This window comes from Magnolia sinica, chromosome 1 (assembly GCF_029962835.1).
Source record: "Magnolia sinica isolate HGM2019 chromosome 1, MsV1, whole genome shotgun sequence".
Lineage (NCBI taxonomy): Eukaryota > Viridiplantae > Streptophyta > Magnoliopsida > Magnoliales > Magnoliaceae > Magnolia > Magnolia sinica.
Window position 1 is genome coordinate 85,775,827 of NC_080573.1, and position 27,481 is coordinate 85,803,307.

The window sequence follows — 27,481 nt, forward strand, 5'->3', positions numbered from 1 at the left end:
TACGGGATGTTTTGTTTGTTGCACTTCTACATGGATCTGAAGGTAGATCACAATGACAATTATCTTGTATGCACTTTTTTATTTTGTTTTTTCAACATGTAATTGTTCTGTTTCTTGTAATTAGCTAGCATTATACGCGCAATGTTCTTTTTTTTCTTTTTTAAATTTAACATGAATTTTCTTATCAATGCAATATTTTTTGTTGTTGTTTGTTGGTCCCTTTTTATGCTTATACTTATGAAGGTGCTTAATTCAATGGATTTGATATTGAATTTGGTATGCTTATAGGAGTTGAGGCTAGGGGCTTTATATTTGGTCCTCCAATTGCGTTAGTGATTGGTGCAAAGTTTGTTCCGTTGAGAAAACCAAGAAAATTGCCAGGTATTATTCACCAATCTCTTTTACAAATTTGTTTATTGATTGGAATATTTGTTGGAAGGATACTCATCAAATATTGATGTACTTCGAAAGTGGTCTTGCAACAAAGTTGCTTTTCATTTGAATTTTGTTACTTGTTTATGTTGGAAAGATGAATTTTATATCTTTTTTTCACAAGCAGCCAGGATCTTTGGCATGTGATGTGATGATCTGGGAGAAAGAAATTCACCTGTTAATTTAGTTTACCACATAGGAATTCTTGAATCTTCCTTGAGTGATCCCCTCGAGAACTACCCCCTTTTGGTGTGAGCAGGATTTCTTTTCGTTGATTTGCTATTGATCTTAGCTTCAATAGTTTGTGCTACGTGATTCGTTGATTATCATGCATTGTTTCGTGCCAATCTGTATTTGAATCCAATTTGAGTTTCTGCTATATGTGGCATTGGTTTTGCATTTGCTACCAAAATTAGTTGAGGCATTGCGTAGAGATTTTATGTTTACTTTTTGTAAATATCTTCTACATGTTGGTAATGGTTGGTTTTCATTTATTTGTTTATTTTTTGTGTGTTTCTTCCTCTTTTTTTTTTTTTTTTTTTTTTTTTTTTTTTTTTTTTTTTTTTTTTTTTTTTTTGTACTTTTCATAATTAAGCTTAGATTGAACCATGTTCTTGGTCCTTGGGCTTCTGATTTTGACAATAGCTCATTCCAATTCTACCACTTGCTCTTCACCATAATTTTCTCAGATTGTCAATTCACTATTTTAACTTGAAACTTTCTCTAATATTTCTCATAAAATATGTATTAAGGTTGTACACGTCTGATACTTAACACTTAATTTATTATTTAAAAACAATTCCACACTCAACTAAGAAACATCTACTGAAAATGAAACCCTATAGGTGCTTCTTTCCTGAACACCCAGGGTTGTTTCATTTCCCAACACTTTTCCAGAGAAGTTCTATACTTAAAGAGGGAGTCATTTTATGTTGGCAGAGTATGATTATTCGTACGCATATGCACTCTCTAAACACAATGTATATGTACCCCAATACAAACTGTCCAAAATATAGCCTCAACGTTCATTTGGTGCTGTCCACAAAATTGGATTAAGCAGACATGTCAGTCAATATATTCTACTTTTGGTAGAACACATGTTGATCCCTAGTGTTGCTTAGGTGGATCCATCATTTCATTCAAACATAACATGAACTAATATGGTACCTTCACACTCCTATTCTCAAGGATACTTTGGTCAATTCAGCCCAATGGAAAAAAATGCACTTGCTTATCCCATACATTATCTAAATTGATATTGTAGCTTTGTTACATGGTCCATATGATGTTTAAATAAGCAAATACCTTCTTGGTAGCGAAAAGTTTGATGGCTCTCCTAAGAGTAGAATTCTGGAACCTACTCTCTCCAAAGATTCCACATGACGTTAAGAAAGAAAATGGTGTCTTGGTGATGAAAAGAGTGATGCCTCTTTGATAGTAGGATTTTGGAGCCTACTCTCTCACAGGCCTCATCTGTCTCACATGTGCAAAATCCTCATCATTCATCAGATGACCATGTTCCAAAAATCTGTTAGTCTAGTCTTTAGGTCAGCCACATGGGTGCAAAGTAAAAAAAAAAAAAAAAAAAAACAGAAGGTACCTGACCACTACACCAAAATCGTCAACCGTTCCTAAATTCTTAGGAATGGTTTAAAACCGTTCCTAAATGAGGTGTCGCAGAAAAACAGGAACGGTTCAGAACCGTTTTGGGTACCGTTTCCAATTTCAGAGATGGAATTTTAGGAACGGTTTTAAACCTTTTTAATGTTGCCAACGGTCAGATTTTAGGACGGAATTTTAGGAACAATTTTAAACCCAGATAAACACAAAATTTAAGATCAAGGGAAATAAATTAACAAAAGTTTACTACATTCCATCAAAATAGAGATTAATCAAAAGAAAAACATAAGAAAATAATGTGCTTGAAGATGTTTCATTGCAAAATCAAATTTACAAAATAAGCTACAGTAAAGGCTAGCACTTTAAATTATAGCTTTGCGGAGATGGCGTGTGAAGCTCCCTCAATGCATTGATCATCATCTCCTAGACCCACAGGAACAAGGCACTTCCCACCTAAGAATATAAAAAACTATAGAAATTGAAGTTAATTGGTAATTTAAAGTCATACTAACTATTATGCTAGGAATCAAAGATAATTAATCGCCATATAATTAATGAAGGCATCTTATATTGAAAACAGAATTTCAATGAAGGAATCCTTACTGAACCCATATCTTTTTTTTTTTCTCCTTCAAAATCACAAATATTAAAATTATCCTAGGTCTTACTGAATTTTATTCACGAAAGAGGAGGCATACCGATTTCTATGCGTGCTTTATTTGGGATGCTATTGATCCCTCCTGGATGCAGCTCCATAATTCCTACCGGAAGCATGAAATCGTTAAAGGAAAGCTGCAACATGGAATACTTGTTGCTGATGGATCTTAAGAAGTCTCAATCTCTTTAGACCATAGTTATTAGGAGGACACATTTTTTAGATGTAACAAAGATCAGAAAGTCTCAATGTCCTTATGACATCCACTTCATCCATTAGTTTTGTCAAGTCATGGTAGTCCATGAGCTAATAAAAAAAACTAGGTAGATAATAAAACCTAGGTGGGCCACACCACAAGAAATACTAGAGGATGGAAACACCATCAATAAGACCTTTATGGAGCCCACCATTCTGTTTATGTTCCATCCAACCCATTCATCAGGTGATGTCCACAAGGATGAAGAGAAAACACAAATATTAGCCTTGTCTTGTACTTTTGTGAGCCCCAATAAATTTTCAATGGTGAGTGTCCAATCCCTATTATTTCTTGCAATGTGACCCACCTGACTTTTGGAGAAAATTAGAATTAGGAAAGATGCATGTGCTTGGCACACTTGCTAAGTATTCAGGAAGTCCATGAGGCAGGGCCATGATGAATACAGCTTAGGCCAAAATGGGCCAGTCAAATCATACATGAGCCTCACATGTATGAATGAGTGGATAATTGATATTCCACCTACAAAATGTGGCAAAAAATGGACTAATCAGAGCAAATTCACTGATGTACTACAAAAGCATCCTAGAGTCTGTTAAAATGGTTTGTTTAAAGCTATGAAATGCTTGCAAGTTACGCCTAGAATTGTATTGAAAGGGTCAAAACTTGAAAATAACTGAAGATGCAAACAGAACAACCAACCATGCAAAAATCCATTCCAGTCAGCTTTCCAAACACGGAAAAGGGTTTTTCTTTGATACAACGGGAAGAATGCAAGGAAGGTTACTTGTCCACTACGGCAAATTAGGGGGAGGCTGTCCCGCTCATTACAAATGCTTGAAGCAGGCTCTATGAAGCATGGGTCTGTTAAGGTGTTCTCGATATTATAATGACAGTCTCAGTTGCCCCAGGTGCAGTTTCAGTGATGGTAATTTTAGCACCAGCAATCTAAAAATGCATTTATTGGTCAGTAACAAAGCATCAAGGATGCAGGAACATCAACAACCATCATGTCTCAAAATAAACCTCATGTATCTGTTTTAAACAGCCTCCATCCTCTCCATAGATAGAAGTAACAAGCGATCAAGGAACAACAACTTCTACAGTCGTGCTTGTGATAAAAGATGGCTGGCTTCCACTAAATAGACAAACAGATATCCAAGGCAATGTCACTAAGGAACGCAATTCAACACCTCAAAATACTACTAAAAAAAATTAATACTGAAAGAGTAGAAATGCATAAACCCTTCAGCTCCACCCATTCTTCACTGGGGAGCTCCTGTGTAATTTGAAATTCCAATTGGACCACCACCATCCGGTGTGCCTTATATTCAGAATAACACCAAATTGAGAGGGAAGCATATAAAAAAAAATCAAAAAATTCTGCGATCTTTACGATATCACTGATTAAGTAATAATATATGATGGTGTCAACAAAGAACGTAAAAATTTTCATCCAAGAACTTGTGCAAAGGTTTCATAGAGACGTGATAACAGAAGTTGTAAAGAACATAACTGAAAGGGAAGGGAATCAAGTGGGAAAATGGTCTCCTTGTAATTTATGGTATATGACTGACAGCTGCCAAGTGGGAAGGAAAAAGCAATTGACAGCTAAAGTTCAAGTCTCAATTGTTTTTGTGGAACATTTGTTTGCAATTCACATAGGAGTAATGAAAAAGCACCCATTAAGGGATGTCAAGACTCCAGTCATAGCTTTTTCCCAAAAAGAAATCCCTTATCCTTAGCTTTCTGCACCAGAGCAGATCGATTGAAAGGATGTGCTGACAATATTCATGACAATGGGGCAGAACTAAAGGTAGAATGACTGATAAAAACAAAATGAAGATTGTCACAAGGACCCTTCAAAATGATGTACCTGAGTTCCAGATCTTAAGTTTTAAATCCATTGTAATACCCAGAAAGCATGACATCTCTGATGAGGACATCGTGCACACGCACGCCCTTACACCACCACCCTACGCACGTACATACGCAGAAGGAGGACCCACTTAAGCCATAGATTATATTTTCTCTAAGATATTTGCCATTTTTCTCACCCTAGGGTTCCTTGAATTGAGATTGGGGAATCCCTTGGATTAGGGACTGATTCTTATGCATGTGTGATTGATTTCTATTTCCCTTTGAGTATTGTTTGGTTCATAATTTTCATTGATCCAGCCTAACGTGTGTAGGCTTGGACCTGCATAGATTCCCCTTTAATTAAATGTTTGGATTTTTCATGTGGGATGTGGAATTTGTGTGATTGTTTCTAAACTGGTATGATCTAAGCCTGAAATCTTGCATATCATATTTAAATTCATGTCCTGCATCAGTCTTTGACATAGAAGGGTTACAAAAGGCAGTTTATCAGATCCGAAGAGCAGACCAAAATAATAAGAGATTGGGAAATTTAAAAGATTACTATCTTCAAAACATACACTATGTCAATATATTTTAATAATGATATCAATGGCAACCTTGTAAAATTCTTCCCGAAGAGGTTTGCTATATATAGATGTATATAGCTACATGGCCCACCAGATGACCAAACCAGCCTGAATTTTTCACAATTAATGAGCAACTTTCCATGTAAACTCTCCAATAAAGCATTATGGAGCTTGTTTTAAGTCTATACTCTAAATAATTGCATCCATTTCAAATAAGCATATTACATCCAAACACAAATATAATCACAAGTCAAATATTACATAAATCTTGCTACAATTTGAAAATATAATCCAAAGATCTCATATCATTCATGCATTAACTTTCATTGGCAATCATTTACCATGTCATGTCCATATCACGTCCAATTGCCTCACATGTGTCAAGTAGCTTCTCCTATAAAAGAAAGACTGAAAAATAAATCTCGTTAAAAAAAAAAATGTGTTACTATTTTTGCTATAATAAATCAAAAACCATATGAAGTTCACATAAAAATAGAGGTTAAGCCAGTGGATTTGTGACCATCCACTGGCAGCCGAACATGCTAATGTGAAACATGTGTGTGGGATCTAGCTTTCCATTAGATGAGCCATGCATAAAAGATCCAAGCTTTCCATTAGAAGAGCCACATGCAAAAGTCAAGCTTCCGCTCCTAAGTTGGGTACAATATACAAAAGAAATGGATAGTGAGCAATTAACAAAGATGTATGGCATATCGGCTTGAGTAGATGGCATGAATTTTGCACAAGGGAAGCTATGTAGTGGCTTGATGATGCATGTATAAACTCTCTCAGCAAACACCTCAAATGCGCCGAGAATCATTGCTAATAAAATCAAGACATTACCAATTAAATCTCTAGTTAAAGCCTAAAAATGATGTGCAACTATTCATACTAAAGCAACTCATTAGCAAAATAGAAGTACATAAATGGAAACCTATCATGATGTACTTATTCAACCCAAAGTGGTGTTGGTGGTAATCCACACTAAAAAATCCAGTGGATCTCAGTGTGGATGGTGGACACCTTCGGATTGGAAGTTTCCAATCCATCGATCAATTACTACAAATAAACAGTCAAGAATATAACAATAAACAACTGAAGAGGCTAAAGATTGGATAGTTAGAAACTTCCACTTGGGTTAGGTTCTATTAGAATGAAGGCTAGTAAAATTGTAGACATATTACAAATGCGAATAAATTTTCGTCCTGAATAGGAAATCACCGTTTTCAAACAATATCAACTTGAAAGAATTAACTTATCACAAAATTCAAACCTCTTGGCTTATCAATATTCTCTATGAACAACCAGAAATTAGAATACAAACCATTTCCTTTCCCCGATAAGAAGACCAAAGCAATCTGAGAATACGAAGGTTTGGCAGCTTCTTCAGCTTCGGCAGTGGGTCTTTCTCTAAATAGGAGTAACCAAGGTAAGCTTAGTGAGGTTTTCTGGGAATTTGGGTACCTTGACTAACTTCCCTTCCAAACGCAACTTACTATGCGGAAAAGGTTCTCTCTCTCTCTCTCTCTCTCTCTCTCTCTCTCTCTCTCTCTCTCTCTCTCTATATATATATATATGGGAAAAGGTTCTATGCAGTTGAGCTCATGGGAACTTCCCATGAGGTAGAGTTATGTGGGCCCCACCGTAATAGTGGATTTGAAAAATACATTATTAGTAGAAAAAAATTACATTCAATTAGTTTGGTGGTCAAACAAAACCAATATCTAGTTCTTACATCAAAACAGATAGATTGGTAACATTTTCATGATCAAGGGTAGTGACAGAGATACAAGTCCCAATTATGCCTTTCAGCTATTAGATCTCATCCAAAACATGCAGATCAAGCTAAAAGAAGAACAAATTGCATTAAGAAGAAAGGGGATCTGTAAAAACAGTGGTGACTGAACACTCATCATTAAAAACTTCTTAGAACCTACTGTAATGTTTATTTGATATCCAACTTGTTGATTAGGTCACACACACTTGAGTGTAGGGAAAACATAGGCCTTCCTGCAAAAGCCAGCCCAACAGCATGCAGCCATAGACAGATAAACTTAATAGGTTTCTGACAATTGAAGATGTCAAAAAGTGATACAACTTCTGCATATAAAACTACCACATAATATCTGAACATCACTCCAAAGAATAGAAATAATGACAAACAACTTAAACAAGAAAAAATGGGAAAAAGGAACAAAAACAGAATCCAAGAAGATAAAAGCCCCTAGTAGCATCACTTATTGTAGAAATCAAGCTCCATGTTGTGAATCAAATGACCACAATTAAAGTGATATCCATGGAAAAGATTGATTAAAAAACCTTAACAATCCGGTAAAGGGTTGTGTAATGTGGGATGTCATGGTAAGGAGGGAAACATGTGAGAAGCTCAATCACGGTGCAGCCCACACTCCAAATGTCTGACGCAGCACATGACCCTGACAGGTCAATCACCTGCAACCAGATAAATAAGCTCCCCTGCAAGACTTTCCATATCATTGCTCCATCATAAATATTGTGCATACTGAAACAGATATAGGCGTAGACAAGGAACTAATGGAAAGTTGTTGACAAGCTCTAAAACATTTATACCAGCACAAATTCATTTTTCATGCCATTTAAAGATTTGTAAATATTTTTTCTAAAATATTAATAACCTGAAAGACTCGAATCTTATTGACCATTCTTAATATACCACAATTATATTTTATCTGATACCCATCAGAAAAGGTGTATACAAACAAAGGGCATGTCTTGAGATTATAACTCACACCAACTCTTCCTTGAAGGAAGATGCCAGATAAGCAAGAGAATAAATTAGGTTGCATAGATTACTTTTATGGCATTATTGACTTCTTTAGTAGTCAAATAACCATCCATTAGAAAAGTTCAGGTTTGATGGTAAGGATGATAACAAACCATGCAGTGTTTAAAGAACCCTCTTCTTAAGATACAAAACCCCACTGGTTAAAAACCTGACACACTAGTTGGCAAAATTACCAAGGAAATCAAGTTCTAAAACTTCGCAGGTCAACTCAAGTCAACTCAACCTGGCTAGATTTTAAGCCAAATTTCATATAAACTCACTGAATAGAGTGACTTGGTCAAGTCTCGACAAGACTTGTTAAGTTGGCTCGAAAACTTGGCCGACTTGGCGCGACTTGACCAAGTCATTCACCAGACAGGGTATCATTTTGAATAAAAATAAATGCAGGAGGGCTGAGATTTTAACCCTCAACATCAAATAAGAGTATCATGCCACACCACCAATGGGCCAAATCTTACAAGTTGCTTTCATTTGGCCATTTAAAATACTTGTCTCTGTTTTAAATGCTCATTGTTATCTTAAATATCATTTAAAATATTTGGCCATTTGGTCACACACACTTTAGTGTAGGGAAAACACAAATATCAAGTTAATTCAGAACTTTTATGGCCTTAAAGAAGTTTTTAATGGTGGACGTTCAATCACAATCTTTTTTAACCCAGCTGCATCACCCACTTGGAAGCAAAAAAGCAAAACAAAAAAAAAAACCCTCGAATTTGCTTCAATTGATCCCAGATATGCAGCAAACAACCACTACTCTACTCACCCGCTAGATGCGTAAAAGATCTGTACACCATGCCAAAACATAGGCCTTCCTGCAAAAGCCAGCCCAACAGCATGTAGCCATAGACAGATAAATGGCTTATGTTTAATTTGAAGCATAGGGTATAAAGTACCACAAGTGCCGGACCTGATATTAAATATATTAGGTATAATGCCTGGATTAAATGAATAGTGGGCCCCACCCCAATGCCACCCTGAGTTAAAAATTTACTAGTTCAGGCCAAGCATCATATATTTCATTGTTTTGTACCAAATCATTTCCAGATTTAGCCTAACTGTCGGAAAACTAAATGCATAATGCAAAAAGGTAAAAAGGAAAATCTGAATTTTGCTGCTTTAATTAATCAAATTACTGATCTACAAGGGAACAACATCAACTACAAATCATTTGATATATAATTTTTTAACATGAAAAGGCCTGAGGATAAGACCAAATAATTAGGAAATTTTCGAAGGAAAATCAGAATAACAGGAGATTTTACCTTTTGCTTGACCATCGGACTTTAATGATCAAGCCGTTTGAAGATAAGCTCGGAAACTTCTTTCATGATGCTGACATGCGAAGATCACAGAAGCTTGCAAACCTCCTCTAATTTGTAAACAGGAGCAACCTTGTCCTCATCTGATGTCACGCCATCAATCATTCGAGATCTCCAGTAAGATTCCACAGCTCTTCTGCTTGAATCCATCAGAAACCCTAACTCCTTCGATATTCCAATCTGGATTACAAGGAAACGACGTTCTGAATCGATTCACAAACCCTAGAAAGAAGAAATTCACGGGGTTGAACCTCTGGACGATGAGGAATTAGGATTTCTGAGCCTAGATCGAATCGAAACCCTAATTCCTCCGAACTGGATCAGGAAGAAACCTCTAATCTTCTCGAATCGGCATAATGATATTGCATAATGATGCTTAATGTGCTAGACCAAAGAAAAGAAGAAATAAAAGAGGGAGAGAAAGGGAGAGGGAGAGGAAGATCGAGCGGAGAGGGAGAGGGGAGGGTTCGAGAGTGAAGAGGGGGAGAGAGATCGAGCGGAGAGGGAGAGGCTGAGAGGTAGATCGAGCAGAGAGGGAGAGGTGCAGAGAGAGGAGAGAGAGAGGCGCAGAGAGAGTCAGCGGTGGGGAGAGGAAACGGGTCGAATGAGATAATAGGGTTTTCTTTTTTTTTATTTTGCTTTTATATAGACCCGTTGCCAGCGCCCGGTTCCTGTACTGTTTGAAATTTGAAACAGCTCAAAACGTTAAGCCATTCTAGAACCAAAATAGTATTTCGTTCCAGAATTGATATTTTGGTGTAGTGGACTTATGGCCCACATCCAACCTATAGAGTTGTCCTAACTTCTAAGTGACGACTAGGCCACCTGATTTTTAGGTGATGGAACTATATTGTGCAAAAATGGTTATGTAACAGCTGTAGCGGCCTGTAATAGTAACAGCGGACACCTTTACGCATGACAGGCTGTTTATGGCCCACTATGGGCCGATTTTGTTTTTTGTTTTTCCCAAGAAAAAGGGTCATAAGTTTGTTACGTCCGGTATCGTAATGATAATGGCGATGGCCATTACTGCCACCATTACTGTTACTGAAAAGAGTCTTTTACATGATACATACTTCTCGAATATCTTGGGATAAGATCCCCGACCCCGAAGCTCACGGGATCAGATGAAGACTGGAGATGGGCACGATCCTATCTCCGTGATACCAGGAGAGGATCCCGCACACGATATCAGGAGAAGAATCCTCGTACGATTAAATGCTCCAGCAGCTATAAAAGAGGAACCTCCATCGTCTTGTGAGGTAGGCAAAAATTCTTTCTCAAAACCCCTCAATACATTTAGACCCAGAATCCAGGCCTGACTTTGGCATCGGAGGGTCCCCTGCTCAAGCCAGGGTCTCCTTTGTCCTCTTTCCGTGCAGGTATACGAAGGTCTAAGAGGACGAACCAGATTTTTGCATCAACAGTTTGGCGCCGTCTGTGGGAACCGTACAAAAAAGCCATCTCATATTTCTATATTGAATTCCATGGTGATGACTAGAAGGACGGTCCCAGAAGAAGATTTGAATGAGATTGCGATTACAGGGCCAGCGGGTCCAGTCGCGGTCCCCGCAGCCCAGAACCCACCTAACAACCGCCAACGAGGAGCGACCAGAACAAGCAACAATCAGCGGGGTCGCAACGATGGGCGGTTGGACCAGGAGGTTCAAGAAATTCGGTCTGATATGAATATGATGAAGCAGATGCTGGAACGAATGTATCAGCAGCAAATGCAGCCACTCCCGCATCCTCAAGGGGAGACAGCGCACGTACCGACTGCGGCGGTTGATCCTCAACCTTCCGCGCCGCAGTCTTTCCGGCCGAGCCAACCCCAAGGCGAATCAGAACCATCTCCAGCGCAGTCGGCCAACGCTTCCCTGCCCCCGACCGATCTTCGACACGAGATAGAGCGAAGAAGGCGCAACCGCCCTTCCATGGAAGGCACGGCAGAGAGCAGTGAACCTTGGAAAGCCGATATTCAAAATTTTAAAAGAGAAGTGCGGGAAGAAATGGCGAAAGAGATGGCGGACATGAAGCATGGCCGGAATATGTATTCGACCAGATCCGAAGCAAAGGCGTCCCCCTTTGTGGACTCGGTAATGAAGGCTCGGTTGCCCGAGAGGTTTCGATTACCTCAAATCACTCCTTTCACCGGCAAGACCGACCCGACGGAGCATATCGAATGCTTCAGAACCTATATGGAGCTCCACGATGCCTCGGATGCAGTAATGTGTCGGGCCTTTTCTCTTACATTGACCGATGTAGCTCGACTGTGGTTCAAACAGTTGAAACCAAAGTCCATCAGCTCATTCGTTGAGCTGAGCGACGCCTTCCTCACCAACTTCATCGGTGGAAAAAAGAAATTGAAGCCCCCTGCACATCTGAACAACATAGTTCAAAAGCAGGGAGAGCTATTGAAAGATTATATCAAGCGTTTCAATTTCGAATCCCTTCGAGTTCGAAAACATTCAGAAGAAACGGCTCTCAATGCGCTCATGCAAGGAGTTAGAGATAAGCCATTCTTGGCATCTCTAGACAAAACTCTGCCCGATACTCTGGCAGAATTTATGGCACGGTCGGATAAGTATGCAAACGCCGAAGAAATGCGAATTCTGCGTGAAACTAAAACTTTGGTCAAAGAGTCGGCCAAAAAGGAAGCCGACTCGGCCGGAGGAAGGAAACGCAAGGATGATCAAGCGCATGATGAGCGAAGGTCAGGCAAACGACCAGATCGAAGATTTTCCACATATACCCCCCTGAACAAGACTCAGGAACATGTATTGATGGAAATAAGCGAAGGCTTTGTCAACTGGCCCAGTAAGCTCAGGAGTAATCCTAATCGGCGGGACAAGGATAAATACTGCCATTATCACCGTGATCACGGGCATAACACAAGTGATTGCCGTCACCTAAAGGAAGAGATCGAACGACTCATAAAGGACGGCCGACTCAAAGAACATGTGGTTAAAGCTGGGGTAGCTGAGGGACGTCCGACCGAGAGTCAGCCTATGGAAGAAATCCGGACAATTATCGACGGTCCGCGAGGTGGGGGCGACTCAAACAATGCTCGAAGGAATCATGCGAGAAAACTTAGTCAGCCTAAGTCCGAGCTTATGATTATAGATCGGCCACCAAAGGAGAAGAAAAGGGAAAGATATTGCATTTCGTTCACAGAGGAAGATGCCCGAGGTATCTATCACCCCCACGATGACGCATTGATTGTCACCCTGACTATCGCTAACCGAAAGTGTTCCGGATACTCGTCGATACGGGGTCATCTGCAGACGTGTTGTTTACTCAAGCGTTCGACAAAATGGGGATCGAACGATCCATGCTACGCCCAGTTCGGACCCCGTTAATCGATTTTTCCGGAGGACAAGTACTGCCCGAAGGGATTGTCTCGTTACCACTCACTGCTGGTAGTGCCCCACATCAAACGACGATGATGGTCGAATTCTTGGTCGTCGATCAACCCTCAGTATACAACGCAATACTCGGCCGACCTTCATTGAGTCTCCTCCAGGCCGTGGTATCCACATACCATCTTTCATTGAAATTCCCGACTGAGTCGGGAGTAGGAATTGTCAAAGGAGACCAGCAAGACGCGAGGCGTTGTTACATGATAGCTGTAAAGGAAACCGCCGACAAAAGTCCGATTAACATATCAACGATCGAATCATTGGACCCTCGGGGCGAGAGTCATGAACGAGGGCAGGTCGAAGATCTTATCTCGGTCCCCTTGGTCGAAACAGATGGATCCAAGACGGTGCGAATTGGCTCGTCTTTACAATCCCCCTTGAAAGAAAAGTCGATAGCCCTGCTCCGTAGGTACGCCGACGTATTTGCCTGGTGTCATGAAGATATGCCCGAGATCTACCCCTCTGTGATGACTCACTGACTCAACATCGATCCGTCATATCGACCGATCCGACAGAAGCGACGACCGCTCGGCCCCGAACGATACGCCATCATTGAAGAAGAAGTCAACAAACTCCTCCAGGCTAATTTCATAGAAGAAATACACTATCCAGAATGGGTCGCGAATGTCGTGCTTGTAAAGAAATCCAACGGGAAGTGGCAAGTCTGTATTGACTATATTGACTTAAATAAAGCCTGCCCGAAGGATAGCTTTCCGCTTCCAAGGATAGACCAGCTAGTAGATAGTACCGCCGGACATGAGCTCCTTAGCTTCATGGATGCATACTCAGGGTATAATCAAATTGCAATGCATCAAACAGATAAATCAAAAACTACCTTTGTCACCGACAAAGGCCTTTATTGTTACCGAGTGATGCCATTTGGTCTGAAGAATGCCGGCGCAACTTATCAAAGATTAGTTAACAAAATCTTTGCTCGGCTTATAGGCCGAACCATGGAAGTATACATTGACGACATGCTCGTCAAAAGTATACACGCGGCAGATCATGTGAATGATTTGGAAGAAATGTTTCTCATCCTACGGAAGTTTCGGATGAAGCTGAATCCGAGTAAATGTGCTTTTGGGGTGGGCTCTGGAAAGTTCCTCGGTTTTTTGGTCAGTCAATAGAGGCAAACCCTGAGAAGATAAAGGCTTTGATTGATATGGAATCCCCTAAAACCATTAAGGACATCCAAAGGTTGACTGGACGAGTCGCAGCACTTAATCGGTTCCTGTCCAGAGCCACGGATAAATGTCTCCCTTTCTTCAAACAGTTGAAAGGAAGACAAACAATGGGTTGGACGGAAGAATGTGAAGCGGCATTCCAACAATTAAAATCATATCTCGGTTCTCCACCTCTCTTATCAAAACCCGAATCAGGGGAGTCTCTGCTCCTTTACCTAGCAGTATCCGAGGCAGCGGTTAGCTCGGCTTTGATACGAGAATCCGAAGGAAAGCAACTGCCGGTTTACTACGTCAGCAAAGCGTTATTGCCAGCAGAAACGAGATACCCAAGCTTGGAAAAAGTGGCCTTGGCTTTAATAACTTCCTCTCGCCGACTCAGGCCGTATTTCCATGCCCATACCATCATCGTGATGACCGATCTTCCGCTTCGCCAGGTATTGCAGAAACCAGAAGCTTCCGGCCGACTCACGAAGTGGGCTATCGAACTGAGTGAGTTTGACATTCAATACAGATCGAAGGTAGCAATCAAAGGGCAAGCCGTAGCTGATTTTATTGCCGAGGGAACACCACCAACCGAACTCCCGGTCAACGATATGCCAAAGGATGTTGCAGTTCCAACAACAACCGCTCCCCCGACCCTACCCTGCCCTATTCCCTGGAAACTGTTTGTCGACGGTTCTTCCAACTCGAAGGCAAGTGGGGCTGGGGTTGTGCTGGAAACCCCCGATCATACCTATATACAGTATGCCTTACGACTTGGATTCCAAGCGTCGAACAATACAACAGAATATGAAGCATTGTTACTCGGCCTCCGACTCGCCGCTAGCATGGGAGTCACGCACCTAAGTGTTTTCAGCGATTCTCAGTTGGTTGTTAATCAAGTTACCGGTGTATACCAGACACGGAAAGACCAATTAAGAGCATACATGGAGAAAGCGAAAGAACTTATCAATGGATTTCAACTCTGTCGTGTCACTCGGATCCCTCGTACAGAAAACGGCAAAGCCGATTTATTAGCAAAGCTCGCCTCCGCCGATGAAGATGATATACCCAGGTCCGTCCCTGTCGAATACGTCGATAAGCCGAGTATAAATGAACCAATTAGCGAGGCCGTCAATACAATCGACTCGGAACCATCCTGGATCGATCCAATCCGCCAATACCTTGACAAGGGAAAGTTGTCTGAAGATCGTGCCGAGGCTCGACGAGTTAAGATCCGAGCCTCCCGTTACACCATACTCAACAGAACCCTCTATAAGAAAGGTTACTACGCTCCGTTGCTGCGGTGCCTCAAACCCAGTGAGGCGAACTATGTATTACGTGAAATCCATGAAGGAATCTGCGGAAACCACTCTGGAGGGCGATCTCTCGCCCACAAGGTCCTACGACAGGGATATTACTGGCCCACTATCCAACACGACGCTCGCAAGCTCGTCCAAAAATGCGACAAATGTCAACGGTTCGCGGCAATTCCGAGGCAAGCCCCCGAGGCACTGACGCCGATGACTGGTCCCTGGCCCTTCGCACAGTGGGGTGTCGACATCATAGGTCCACTCCCTATGGGAAAAGGTCAGACCAAGTTTGCTGTGGTAGCAGTGGATTATTTCACGAAGTGGGCCGAGGCAGAACCATTAGCTAAAATAACCGAGCAGAAGATCACCGAGTTTGTATGGAAAAACATTATCTGCCGATTCGGAGTACCCCGTACCATTATTACAGACAATGGAAGGCAATTTGATAATAGGAGCTTTCGCGAGATGTGCGACAACCTCGGAATCAGAAACGTCTATTCTTCACCTCATCATCCTCAAACTAACGGACAAGTTGAGGTGGTTAACAAGATTATCAAGCAACATCTTCGGACCAAGCTTGACCGGGCCAAAGGAGCATGGGCCGAAGAGCTCCCGAAAATTTTTTGGGCTTACCGAACTACAGCTCGAACCGCCACAGGAGAAACTGGGCTTACCGAACTACGGCTCGAAAGCCGTCACTCCCGTTGAAATCGGATTACCTTCGGCTCGAATCACTTCGTTCAATGCGGAAGAAAATGAAGAACTCCTTACACTCGGGCTCGACCTTCTGGACGAACAAAGGGAAGTGGCGCGGCTGCGCACGGAGGCACGGCAACGACAAGTGGCTCGGTTCTACAATACCCGAGTTAAGATCAGGAGGTTTCGAATGGGAGATATGGTTCTCCGAAAAGTATTTTCCAATACCAAGGAATTTGGATCGGGTACGTTGGGACCCAATTGGGAAGGACCCTATATCGTCTCGGGCACCATCCGACCAGGAACGTATCGGCTAGAAGATCTAAACGGACAATCATTGCCTCATCCTTGGAACGCTGAGCACCTCAAGATTTACTATCCTTAGCTCGGTACTCAATGTTTAAAGACTCTGAACTAAGAAAGATTAAAGCCAAGTCAAATGAATAAAACTAAGCGTTTTCTTTCATTCATCAACCACATGCGAGTACAACATGTGAATACATCGATTTTAAAAAAAACACAAGGGGCCCTGGTTACTGTCCTCCGGTAGGAACGGTACCCGAAGCATCCTCGCATGTACCGGCCTCATCCCCAGCAGTGACTTCAGCAGCGGCGTCCGGATTCTCGGATTCCGAGGCTCCTCCACCCTCGATTTCTGAGAGATCAAGGTCAGGAAAAGATTTCTTTATGTCTTTGACACATTCCAAAAATCCGCTTTGAAACAAGCGATCCCTCTCATCCTCGAACTCCGCTGACTCAAGGAAAGCTTGGACGGCTTGGTCCCTAGCCTTCTCAGCCTCCCGAGTCTTCTCGTTGGCCTGCTGAATATGCTCCGCCACCTCAAGCTTAGCCGGAGCCAAGTCATCTGCACAAGAAGCATGGACCGCGAGAACTCGTCGGTTCTCTTCTTTAGCTCTGGAAAGGAGAGCCAATACCCGAGTAACCTCGGCTTGCGCTTCATCAAGGGCTCTCCTGGAGAAAGCCGCCTCTGCTTTTGCGTCTTCGGCAGCTTTCCGGGCAAGGGCCGCCTCGCCTATCAGAACGCCGACCCGAGTTTCGGCATCCTCGCGTCGCCCTTCGGCTTCCGACAGAAGAGTCTGCAGCCGATGAGTCGAAGATAACTCTTTGCTGGCCTTAACCAAGCAGGGAGCGAGTTCAAAAAGCACCCTTGCTGCATGGCCGATGGTTTGCGATGAAGGAGCGTTGTAGAGACTGATGAACTCTTTTTCGCTCCCATGGGCTAAGGCCCAGGGAACCATCCCCGACACCACCTTCTGCAGGACGGACGGCCCTTCTTGGTTCGTTTCCTCCCCTCTGGAGGATGCAGTCCTCGTCTCTTCTTCCCCTCTGGAAGACGCAGCCCTAGTCTCTTCCTCCTGTCTCGGAACATCCGTCGCAATGTGTCCCGAGTCGGGTGCCGCCTAAGGTTCCGAGGCTGCGGCCACCGTCACTTCCACCCTTTCTTTCGGGTCAGAAATTACAACGACAGTAGGGGCAGAAGAACTCGCAGACTCCTTCTCCTTCCGCACCACTCTTTGTCTCTTCGGCGGCCGAGGCTCCGACAAAAGAACTGATCGCGGAGGAGCCTTTAACTTCGAAACCGCCCTAAGAGGAGGACGAGCTCCAGTCATTTCTGAGGGGGCCGATTCGGGAACAATCCTGAGATGGGGTCGAGCTTCGGGCAAATCTAAAAATAATTAAAAAAACGAAGAAATTCGGAAAATTCAGAAGATACATGAAGATACATTTTCAATTACCTGTGACCGCCGAGTCTAGACCTGCGAGTAGTTTCCTCTTCTTTTCACCTTCCAGACCTATCTGCCGGATCCAACGTCCTCAACTCTTTGATCCGAGCCAAGCACGAGCCGAGCTTTTGCCGCTTCTTCGAAATATCTGCCAGACACAAGCCCGTTAGACTCAGAATATTACAAAAATAAAGAAGGGCAAGAGAGAAGACCCAAGTCACCTGCTCTCTGGAACGCCCGAGGAACACGAGCCTCGCAGGACCCGGACTCAGCCGTCTCCCAGCGACCGCAGGCCCAAAACCAACGTTCTCTCCAATGTTTGTTGGAAGTGGGAGGGTCAGTTATTAGGGAGCCGCCTCCGCCCCGCCAAGCAGCGAAGACATAAAAGCCGGGGTAGTTCGGGTTCACGCGCACTTGGTATAAGTGGAGAAATTCGTCAACTGTTAGCGGTGCTGTTCCATCTCAGACCACAACACCGCACACCCGAATAAGTTCCTCCACCCATTCGAACTATTTGCCCCGGGCAATCAATACGAGATAAAACTCCGGACAATGGCCTCGAAGGGGCGAGCAAGCCGCATTGCATCGAGACTTGGTAGATCGCGACCGCCCCAGCAGGAGGATGATCCGGCAAGTCATTCGGACGGGGGAGATAAGTGATAACCGATTCGGGGATGTGATACCCGATTCGGATTCTGTCTAAGTCCGCCTCAGTTAAAACTGAAGGAACCGGGCCGCTTAGATCATCCCCCGATCCTTCTCCTTCAGACTCGGCGTGTGCCGACTTATCAACAGGAACCGGCCCAGAGGTTCCCTCGGCAATCAATATTTCCTCTTCCTCCTCCTCTTCTTCCTCCATGCCCCTTGGAAGATTAGGCCTTCCCGGGCGGGTTATTAAAGACGACCCACCACGAGAAGGATCAACGGAAGCAGGGCGCTCCGCCGGAGCTTCAGTGACCCTCTCAGAAAGAAAAGCAGCGTTCGCATCAACTGCTATCTCTGTCAGTAAGGAAGGCAATTCCGCAACATTCCAAAAACGTTGCGCTTCGCCTTCATCTCCGGAAACTCCCTCCTAGGGACTTCGAGAACCTCTAGCCGCCATTATCACTAAATAAAGAGGAAGGGGAGACTCACCGGAGGGAGGAAGGAAAACGAAAATGGCGAAAGGAGCCGCTGACAGTTAAGAAAGAGGAAAGGAAGAAGACGAAAGACCGAAAAAGCTCCAAAGGAAATGCAAAGCGGGAATGGCAGTAGAAGTTCGAAATGCGGGACCCCCACCATTTTATAAGATTGCCATGTGGCGGAAGCAATTAATGGGGAAATGATTCGACGCCTGCATCGACTCCCCCACTCGACACGTGGCGCACGTCGACTGACGACAATAATGCCCTTGCTACGTGTCCAACCCTCATTGGCGGGGTGAGCGATTTGACGGCTGTCGGCGCATGCGATGTCAGAGACTGAACCGTCTCCCGTCAAAGGCGACACAGAATGCATTAAATGACTACTTATTGTCTCGGACTAAGTTATGAACCGACTCAAAACTCGCTACTCCTAAGTGTCATATGAAACACACGGAGTAAGGGGGCTTACTGTTGGGGACAAAAGATACAGAGTTCGGAGACTCGGACTTAATGCCTCGGGTCGCCAAAGGATGTGTCAGATCCGAGGCTTGGTTCACTAAACCGAGACAGAAGTTAAGTCGGTTCGGACGACACATCAGCAATCCGGGCATGCATCGGGCTGATCTTCTTGTCAGATCGGCCAGCGCAAGATAAAGCCTCATCCCGAATATCTTGGGATAAGATCCCCGACCCCGAAGATCACGGGATCGGATGAAGACTGGAAACGGGCACGATCCTATCTCCGTGATACCAGGAGAGGATCCCGCCCACGATATCAGGAGAAGAATCCTCGTACGATTAAGTGCTCCAGCAGCTATAAAAGAGGAACCTCCATCGTCTTGTAAGGTAGGCAAAAATTCTTTCTGAAAACCCCTCAATACATTTAGACCCAGAATCCAGGCCTGACTTTGGCATCGGAGGGTCCCTTGCTCAAGTCAGGGGCGGCCTGTAATAGTAACAGCGGACACCTTTACGCATGACAGGCTGTTTATGGCCCACTATGGGCCGATTTTGTTTTTTGTTTTTCCCAAGAAAAAGGGTCATAAGTTTGTTACGTCCGGTATTGTAATGGTAATGGCGATGGCCATTACTGCCACCATTACTGTTACTGAAAAGAGTCTTTTACATGATACATACTTCTCTTACGGGAAAAGAAACCTAATTTGATCTGTTGAATGGTAACACTATTAAATCGACCAATGAGGGAATAAAAAGGTAGCATGATGATGAAAGGTCTACATGTCTCACATCAATGCACTCTAGTCTTCTTTTCAATAATGATGCAATTTTTCTTGCTCTCATTCTCTAGTTAACATGTCAATCTCTATTAGCTTGTCTATTTTGGTATTCCTTTTGTTGAATGAATTTTTAATACACACACACACACATATACATACACATATATGTTTTTGTCTTGCTTTCCCAAGTACAAGGTCAAATTTCAAATACCCTCATATTTTTCTCTTGTCATTCGAAGGTAATCATGCTATACCAAAAAAAAAAAAAAAAGAGTCCATGTAATGGGTGTTGTTGCTTTTCTAATGCACATTGTCAGAACTCATGAGACTTTAAGACTCTGATTGAGGTTTCTTTAAATGTTCAAGACCAAGGACTGCCTGTTTTTTCTTTCTTTTGTGGAATATTGCGGGGTCCACCTACTTTCATGATATACTTGTGGAGGCTACAACCCTGATATCGCTAGGGCGTACAGTGGTCATATCACAAAATGCGAGATGCATGAGTCATACCATCCAATCATGCATCAAACTTGCGCATACACACGCTCATGTGGGGGCAACTCCTATTAGGGAGTCCCATAATAATCTGCCCAATGGCATGTGTTATAATCAATCACTCCTCATATCAAGCATACATATGATGCGCATGGGCATGGATCATGAAACTATACTAAACATGTTATATGATGATGATGTAATCTCCTCATATCAAGAATGGGCCTAGATAGCCTACTTGTATCAAGAATGGGCCTAACGAGGCCTTAGGGAAGGTCACAATGTGGACATTTAACTATCATTGCTCTTACAATGTGGACATCAAACCATCATTGCCCCTAAGGCATGACCCACCATAAATATCATTACATACATCATGGTGGAATCACACATCACATCAGTCCTCATATATATACATCGCTTTGGGCCTCACTTATGGACCTCACATGCATCACATTGGGCCTCATACAAGGGCTTCATATACATCGCATTGGGCCACATCCCATGGGCCTCAAATATATCACAATGGGCACGTCCCATGGGCCTTGAATATATCACAATAGGCCACAACCCATGGGCCTCAAAACACATCACAATGGGCCACATCACATGGGCCTAATACACATCACAATGGGTTGCATCACATGAGCCTAATACACCTCACATGGGCCTAATATGCATCGCAATTGGCCGCATCACATGGGCCTAATACACATCACAATGGCCACATCACATGGGCCTAATACACCTCATAATGGGCCACATCACCTGGGCCTAATACGCGTCACAATGGGCTGCATCACATGGGCCTAATACACATCACAATGGGCCACATCACATGAGCCTAATACACATCACAATGGGCCACATCCATGGGCCACAAATTCATCTCATTGGACCTCATCAAATGGGCCACAAATACATCACATTTGGGTCTTAAACATGGGCCTCAAATACATCAAGTGGGCCTGCCATCCTAACTAGACTATATGTATCATTCATCTATATTTAGAGATTATTTTTAGAGCATTACCCAAAAAAATGAATCATATCGGAAGATCATCTAGACCATACCACAAATAGCAGTGGAGATATTGATTTTCACCGTTAACAATTCATAGGCCCACCAAAACGTTTATTTTCCATCTAATCTGTTCACAAGGTCTCAAAGACATGAATTAAGAGGAAAACAAATTTCATATTAATCCAGAACTTTAGTGACCCCAAACGGGTTTCAATGGTAGACTTCAACCCTCCATTGGTTTGCAGTGTGGCCCAATTGATAGACGGTGTGGATATAACATATACATCAGTGGTGGGTCCCATCGTCCAGTCATCTGGACGGTGTGTATAAGACCCATACATCAGGTGGGATTCCCATCGTCCTAGGCAGTGGACGGTGAGGATGAACCACATACATTATAGTAGGCCCCACATGGCACCATTCAGATGGACAATGCTGATATAGAATACATGCATTAAAGGTGGGCATGGATAGATCAAGTGGGCCCTGCATTCAGCAAAACAGATGCATGGTGTGGATATGAAGCACATCCATCATGGTTAATCCACATACACCAGGGCCCACTGTCCCATACACATGGATGGTGTGGATATACAACACATCAAGGTGGGACCCACACGTGTGGGTAAAACACTTACATCATGAAGGTCCCACGTAGATGGACGGTTTGAATATAAAACATATGCATCAAAGGTGGTCCCACACCACCCATCTAGATGGATGATGGATATAGAATATGTACATCAAGGTAGGTCCCATCCCACACATGCAACACGTGTGGGGTGGGCCCCACACCTTTGCCAACTGGTTGGATGGTATGGATCTAACACATACCTCGCGTACAACCCACAAAACTTGCTGACGTCAATTCAACAACATTCTTGCTACGTGGGACTCACCGTCCTTGCTTTGACGGATGGTGTGGATCAGTACATCATCAAGGTGGGCCACACATGTGGCCCACGGTTCTGGATAAAGTTGATATTTGTGATTTCTCTTCAAATAGTCCAGCAGCAACTGCTGCTGGACGTCCAATGCCTAGACGGTTAGGGTCAAGTACATCATGGTGGGCCCGCTGGACCTGGATGATGACCGCAAGGTGGGCCGATCCCACTGGACGGGCAACATGGATGCTGCACATACCATAAGTGGTGTCCACATCAATGGGCCATTCCACTAAAAATCAAGGTGGTATTTGTGGTTTCCCTTAAAACAGGGCCTGCCCAAAACGGGCAGCAATGAGTTGCTGGATGGTATGCAGCGTCCTACCCTCAGTACTGGAAGGTGTGAATGAAACACTTGCATTAGGGTGGGCCATATCATCAGGGAAAAATAGGAGAGAGAGAGAGAGAGAGCAGTTGTGGGAGGGACCCCGCCACTGTGGGCCCCTCTTGCATTACAATACATACATGCGATCAAGGTGGGCCGTTGGCCACACCTAGGGACCAAGATGAGATCCTCACCATTGTTTGGTGGGTCCCACTCGCCCTATGTAAGAAAATGAAAAGATCTACCTAAAGATCACCCACCTATCCTTCTTCTTCCTCCCTAGCCTTCCAATGCTCTAAAAGTGCTCCTTCAATGGTGGAGATGACGATCCAAGGGTTGGATTGAGTGGGATCTTGTAAGGAAGGGGGTTGGCATGATAGAGTTTTTGGTCTCCAAGCTTGGACATCCAACGGCTCCTTGGTTACTAGGAAAAAAATGGGTAGGGAAGAGAGGGAGAGAGAGGTTGTAAGGGAGAGGAATGGGTGTGATGGGTGAGTAATAGGTGTACTTGACTTGAGAGGTATGGGTTGTGTTGACTTTGGGGAAGAGAGAGGTATGGGTGAGTGATGGGTTATACTTGATTGATTGATTTGATAGTGATTCTCTTGGGTTTTACAAATGCGGTATTTTCCTTGAAATGAACGCGGCCCACAACTCTTGGCCTGGGTATCGCGTCGGTGCACAAGACGCGGCATTGGAACCGCAGTGACGACGTAATCGCTAGGGTATAATTCTCGAGTCGAGTCGACTCAGATTGAAAGATCTTTGGTACTTGTTCACGGCATTCAATTGCTCATTCAGTACGTCTTGAAAAGTAGGTATCGTTGGACAATTTTCAGTTGTATGTATGTTGTAAGCACAAATACCGCAAACAACTTCCTTAGCCTTATCCTTCTTAAGTTTCATGGCCCTGACCTTCCTTGCGAGACTGGCCACTTTAGCATTTATATCATCATCCTCTTTCAGCAAGTATATCCCACCTCTCTCCCTTACTTGAGTAGGCTTAGATGTGGTGCTAGGTTTTGAGGTGATGTCCCATGATTGTGCGGTTTCAGCGAGTTTGTCAAAGTAATCCTACACCTCATCAACATTCTTGTTCATGAATTCCCCATTACACATCGTCTCGACGAATTGACGCATGGAAGACATCAGTCCATTGTGGAAGAAAGTTGTTATACGCCACATTTCAAAACCATGTTGTGGGCATGAATTGACAAGATCCTTGAACCGCTCCCAACATTAGAAGAGTGTTTCATCTTCCTTTTGGGAAAAGCTCATGATCGACTTCCTGATGGTGTTCATCTTATGGTATGGAAAGAATTTTTTTATGAACTCCTTCATCATGTCATTCCATGTGTCAATAGATTGCGGATGTAGTGAGTACAACCACATCTTAGTTTTCTCTTTCAAGGACAAAGGAAAGAGTTTCAGCCTGACTGTGTCCTTAGACACATTTGAAAAGTATAAAGTGGTTATAACCTTGTCAAACTCTTGGAAGTGTAGGTATGGACTTTCATATTCAAGTCCAAGGAACTTTGGAAGGAGTTGGATCACTCCAAGCTTGATGTCCGTGTTTCCTCTATTCTCTGGAAAAACCATACAAGAAGGTGTGGTCACCCCCGCTAGTTGTAAATAATCTCGTAAAGTACGGGGCGGGGGTGCATGGTGCACCTCATTCTCATCCTCAACTTCCACAACACGAGGTTGCGGTTGGTTCATTGGTTGATTTATAGGTTGATTTGTAGCCATAACCTCAATTAACTCTGAGGATCTCGAGTGGTGTTTAATCCTCTGACGGATAGATAACCCCTCAACTAATCCTCCGTCACTCAAAATACATTGAGTATTGTCACGAGCCCACTTAGGCATGAAACATTCTCAACCCTCAATTTCAGATTCCAACCTACACCTAAAAGAAAGAAGGGAAATAAAAATCTAGAAATAGAAAGAGAAAGGGAATTAGAAAGAAGTTACCAAATTAGAAGTTCCTAAATTAAGATCCTACAGAACAAAACAAAACAAGTTAGTTTCTAAAAATCGAAAGTTTCTACAAACAAATTAGGAAAGTAAACTAGTTTTTAAAAAGAAAAGTTTCTAAAAATAGAAAATAGAAAGTTTCTGAAAAGAGAAAAATTTAGTTTCTAAAATCAAATTAGGAAATTTTCTAAACCTAGAATTAGAAAGCTAAGTCAGTTTCTAAAATAATTCAACAAAATCCTAATCCTAAAAATAGAAAACAGAAAAACCTAATCTTAAACTAATTCCAAAACTAGCCAATCTCAAAAAAACACAGCCATTAGTCCCCGGAAACGATGCCAAAAACTTGTTCACAACCCCAAGTTTAGGGTCGCGATGTAGTAATAATCTCAATGAGAGCGAGGTCGAATCCATAGGGACTAATCTTGTGTGTATTCTGAAAGTAACTAGAACTAGAACTAAAAGAAGATGTGAATCTAAATCTGAATTAATTGAGAGAGTAAATGTGATTAAAGTGATTAAAACTAACAAATTCCATGGTGGTAACTAGGGTTTCCAAGGATCCACTTGTAGAGATCAGGGAGATCTATGCTTGATTCAAGGACATAACTAGAATTAGAGTCTCATCTTATCCAATTGGAAGATATCTCAGTAAAACCAAATCTGAACTTCCTTTTACCTAATTCTCAATGGATGAGAGGTGTGAGATCTGGAAGTGATTCCATCACAAAACCATGCCCAGGAGACAAGGCAAACAATAGGATTTACCAATCCCACAACTAATCATAAGAGAATTAGGAAGATTAGGCAGGATTCCATCACCCAACCATGCCCATGGGACAGTGGTGAACAATAGGATTTCCTAATTTCACAATCTCAATACATGAAAAAAGCATACTCAAAGCTATTGCAGATCTATTGTAATTTGAGTCACAACAAACCAATAACAACTAAAAGTATTTCTTAAATATCTAATTATAATCAAAGATAGTTCAACATAAACATGAACCAAACCAATAGAAAATAACCCATCATGATAAGCTTCACCTGTTAAGCCTAGCTAAGAGGTTTAGCCAACCATAGACATGATTAAACTAAAATCTCCTAAGAAAAGCATAAAAACAACTAAGGAAGAGGAAGAAAAACTCTTGGCGACAACTTCTCCATGCTTTTGCTCTAATACTCAAACCTTAGAAGGTTCCTAGGGATGCCTTGGGGACTCCTATTTATAGTTGTGCATCACCTCCTTTCACATCGAGTTGGAAAATTTTAAAAATTGCCTCAAATTTACGTAGTCCTCGCAACATCTGCATATCCCTTGACTAGTCGAGGACAGCCTTCGATTGGTCTAGGGTCACCTTCGAATGGTCAAGGATTTTCTTCGATTGGTTGAGGATGACTTGAATTTAGAGAATTTTGTCACTGGAGTTCGAGTTGAGGAATCTTCGACTAGTCGAGCAGGAGCCTTCGACTGGTCGAAGATGGGCTTAAACTAGTTGAAGGATGTAAATTTTTAGGGTTCCTTTTCTTCACTTCAAGTCTTCAATGCTCTTTATTCCTCATTTGGTTTTCTTAGATCTTTGGCATGTGAATTCTTTAGTCTTGATCTCATAAGATCCATCCTTGGATTTGGTGATTCGTGAGTGTTAAATCCATGCTTTTAGCATCCTTTTCAATCCAAGTCCTTAATTCATCTTGTAACACAAACATGATTAAAATAGAACGTTAAGCATTATCATGTTCATAAAACCAAGCAATAAATGGGAGATAATATGTAATATTTGACCCTCGACAGATTGTTTGATGTTATCGAAGGACCTTCAATGCATCGACAGAGCCGTTTTCTTCCCCCCCCCCCCCCTTTACTGTTGGAGCTTGAGCTTTTTATAAAGGGCATTCGGTTCTTGGGCTTTTCGATGAGTTTTTGGAGAAACTAGAGTTAGGGTAATTCCTTATGCATATCCTTCACCCATGCCTCTATTTCATTGAGTTTCAAGCAATCTCCCTTGAGATTTCAACTCTAATGGGGATTTCAACATCACTATTGGATATGTGCTTGAACTCCTCTATTTCCTAAAGATTAAACTTAAGATATCTTGAAAAAACATTGTCTAAATATTCTAAGAAACCCATTTAGTTGAATCCCCTATGAAAAATAACTTCCCATTAGTTGTAGGAGATTCAACCAACCTCTCATCACCTTGGTCACCTCGGAGGAGCATCAAATGCAAGGTGATTAATCATGGAGCTAAAGCCTTGGCAAAGCAGCGACAATATGATCAAAGGAGCATCGGGGAGCTAATTGAAGCATGTGAGAGTGGAGATCAAGTCACCCAAGACGGAGCTACAAAAGGGACTCAATCGAACAAGTAAGTGTCATGTGTAAGACTCTGAGTTTATACTCCTCACTTGTGTAGTTTGGAGTGCAAGAGTTTGTGTCCCAAACTTATCCTAGGTTCTTATGTAAGACCTTGGCTCTTTTATATGGCCTAAATTCATGGTTC

At 42.6% G+C, this 27,481-nt stretch overlaps 1 long non-coding RNA gene and 1 other non-coding gene across 5 annotated transcripts; one reads left to right on the forward strand and one right to left on the reverse strand.

Annotated features, from left to right (window-relative positions):
* Nucleotides 1-2,340: 2,340 nt before the first annotated feature.
* On the reverse strand, nucleotides 2,341-4,572 carry LOC131251368 (uncharacterized). 4 transcript variants are annotated; one of them, XR_009173787.1, is made up of 5 exons: nucleotides 4,167-4,572; nucleotides 3,948-4,059; nucleotides 3,709-3,869; nucleotides 2,751-2,813; nucleotides 2,341-2,505 (listed from the first exon to the last, which is right to left on the reverse strand). It is a non-coding gene; the product is annotated as an uncharacterized LOC131251368 (long non-coding RNA). The 4 variants fall into 4 exon arrangements; XR_009173786.1 differs by lacking the exon at nucleotides 4,167-4,572 and having other exon boundaries at nucleotides 3,948-4,148; XR_009173792.1 differs by lacking the exon at nucleotides 4,167-4,572 and having other exon boundaries at nucleotides 2,341-2,475; nucleotides 3,948-4,147.
* A 19,617-nt stretch (nucleotides 4,573-24,189) lies between these two features.
* Nucleotides 24,190-24,296, forward strand: LOC131223835 (small nucleolar RNA R71). Its single transcript, XR_009160723.1, has one exon. It is a non-coding gene; the product is annotated as a small nucleolar RNA R71 (small nucleolar RNA).
* Nucleotides 24,297-27,481: the final 3,185 nt, after the last annotated feature.